The sequence below is a fragment of the Saccopteryx bilineata genome, chromosome 8, assembly GCF_036850765.1.
Source record: "Saccopteryx bilineata isolate mSacBil1 chromosome 8, mSacBil1_pri_phased_curated, whole genome shotgun sequence".
NCBI lineage: Eukaryota > Metazoa > Chordata > Mammalia > Chiroptera > Emballonuridae > Saccopteryx > Saccopteryx bilineata.
Window position 1 is genome coordinate 52869158 of NC_089497.1, and position 3067 is coordinate 52872224.

Consider the following 3067-nt stretch of genomic DNA (forward strand, 5'->3'; position numbering starts at 1 on the left):
GGTCACTGGCTCCAGCAGGGGGTTACTCGGTCTGCTGAAGGCCCGCGGTCAAGGCACATATGAGAAAGCAATCAATGAACAACTAAGAAGTCGCAATGCGCAACGAGAAACTGATGATTGATGCTTCTCATCTCTCTCCATTCCTGTCTGTCTGTCCCTGTCTATCTCTGCCTCTGTAAAAAAAAAAAAACAAAAAAAACCTGTGACAGGGTTCTGTACAAAGTCGAGTGCCCTTCCACCATGCTGACGCCGCCCAGTCGGAGGAGAGGTGAGGCCGTCACCGGGTGCTGGTCAGGCCTCCTGTGCTGCTCTCCTTCAGACCCCATAGCTGGCCTCGCTGGCAGACCCCGGTGCCGGGGCCTGTGGCCCGGTGCTGGAGCAGGTGCTGGAGACACCATTTGGAGGGAGGAGGGGAACACATGGCCTGAGGTTCCTGCTTGTCCCACTGACCTGGCCTCCTGGGCGGGGGGAGCCCAGCCTGGGCCTAATGTCCTTTGAGGCTCAGTTCTTGCCCTCAAGGGCCAGAGCCACTGCCACCTCTGGGCCTCTCTGTGGGGCCGCCTGGGCAGTTGGACTCTTTCCTGGGAACACAGGGTGGGGAAGTGGGTGAGGTGCCCGCGGTGCCTGGAGAGATGGTGCAGCCTCTGCTCTGCTCCCCACAGAAACAGACTCAGCGCCTCTGACCAGTCAGGGGCCAGGACAGCCGTTCAGCCCTCAGGGCAGCCACATACTAGGTATGTATTGCCCCACCATTCCTGTGAGGGCAGCACAGGGACCCAGTGATGGCAGGAAGCGGGGCAGGAATCAAACTCAGGCCTGACTGCAGACCTCCCTGCCACCCTGTCTCCAAGGGACCAGGCAGGGTTTGGGAGGTGGGTGCTGGGTGAGCCATTTACACAGGGCACGAGAAGGGGTGCAGAGGGAAAAGGAGATGATCGGGAAGACTGAGGAACTCAGAGCATGAATAATTAAAGGAGGTGTCGAGAAATCGCATCTCCTGGGTGTCCCTGGGACAGGGGGCATACACCTGCCTTGTACCTGCTCGAGGCACATCCAGATAGAGACCTGCTGTAGTAGGATCCCTCCTGTGCCCGGGCAGGGAGCAGAAATGGACGCCCAGCCTGCTGGGGTGGCCCGAGGAGCCGCAGTGGAGATGGGCAGCCCCCGCCCCTGCCAGGTGCCCTGCAGGAAGGTGCGCCAGAGCTTCAGGCCCTTTCTCAACAGAAGCAGGAAATTAATTTTTAAAATGTGAACTCTCTTAATTTAAAAATGTTGGTAACCAAAACCAGTTAGAATATCATTTTAGAAAAAGAAAAAAGCCATGTTCATTCAGCCTCCTGGTGGCCGGGGTGCAGCCTCTGTTCCCATCAGGGTCTCACCACCAGACTGTGAGCTTGTCTAGGGCTTCTAAAGACCCCAGGAGGAGCAGGGGCGGGCAGCCTGGGAGCTGAGGGCTGTGAGGCTGTGAAGAAGCAAGCAGGCATCTAGACTTCCAGAAAGAAAGGACACAGAAAGAGAAAGTGCTACACGAAGGTGCAGAAGAGGCATTGGGCCTTTCCCCCCCCCTCAGCTGCCTGCCCCCCCCCCCCAGGGGCTCCTCCACAGGGCGGGGCAGCGGTGCAGGAGGGGGCAGGGAGGGAGCCGCTCGGAGGCGGTGGGAAGTGCTCAGCCTGGGCTGAGAAGTGAATCACATTTCCATGTGATGGGTGCAGTTCACACTTGGTAGGGAACAGGGAGCAACTGGAGCCTGACTTTTCTAAATTTACCAGGCAAGCCGACAGCGCCGGCTCTGGGCTGAGGTTCCTGACGGGTGGGTGGCCGGGCCAGCCCCTGGATTCCTCACTTGCAGGCTGCATCTCAGGCTGTGCTTCTTCAGCTGGTGGGAGAGGGGCTGATGCTGGGAGCTGGGACTTTGGGGAGCAGCCCCCAGACTGCCGTGCCTGGCTAACTACCCTTAGGAGCCCTGGCAAACCCTCATAAGGCCAGGTTGAGCTGTTACAGCCACAGGGCTTCTGCGGGTAGAGGGGGCCACCTGGACCCCAGGGCAGACTCCCCTCCTCCGCTGCCCTCAGCCCTCACAGGCCCCCCTGGCACAGCGACCCCTGGTGTGTGCTCCAAGCCTGCAGGTACGGGCAGCACCCGTCACCCCCTCCACAGGGCCCGGTTCTACAGTCTACACCTGGGATCACAGTGTGGTGGCTGAGGCTCCGCCTGCCCTGGTGGGACGCTCGGGCCCCAGAGGAGCGTGCCCAGAAGTGCCTGCAGGGGCGTCCTGTGGCTGGGCTGTGGGTGGATGAGGACTGGTTCAGCTCTGCCACTGACCACTTGTGTCCCTTTCTCTCCTTGGCATCAGTTTCCAACTTGGATAAGTGGAGGCTGGAGGTGACAATGCCAGCATGTGGCATGTCACGGTTCCCTCACGTACGGTGTGGGCTGGCAGTTCTGGAAGGTGTGGGGCAGTGGGATTCAGTGACAGCCCTCCACGGGGCAGGCGGGGCAGCTTGTGTTTCCTCACGTTGGATGTGATGGGAAGTGGCCCGAGCTGCCAGAAGGCAGGCTGTGGTCAGTGCTGGGAGCTGCCAGGAAGACAGGCTGACTGGCTGTCCCGACACCGGGGAGAAGAGGCAGAGATGATCAGAGATGTTGGCTGCCGTGCCCGTGGTCAGCGGTGCCCGTGGCCTGTGGGCACACGCGGCCTGTGGGCACACGCCTGTGTACCCTGGGCACTGTGGGGAGGGCTCCAGGCCTGGGCGGCCGCAGACAGGCCACCAACAGGCCTGCGGGGAATCCTCGTAACCAGCCTCAGCTATCAGCAGCTTTGCAAATGAAAAGTTGCCGGGAAAAAGGCTGAGTCCTGGGGAACGTTTTCAGTTCAGGCCCTCGGTGGTCAGACCCACCGTGCAGGACGCTGCAGCCTGGGCTCCCAGAGGTGGAGCCCCCCTCGGCCCCCAACCTCCCACAGGCTTCTTGGGGAACCAGGTCCCGGGAAGACTCAATGTTTCTGAGGAGCCTGCAGCTGTTTTCTTTGAGAGGCTGTTCATCCTAATAAACCCCCTGTACCCCATCA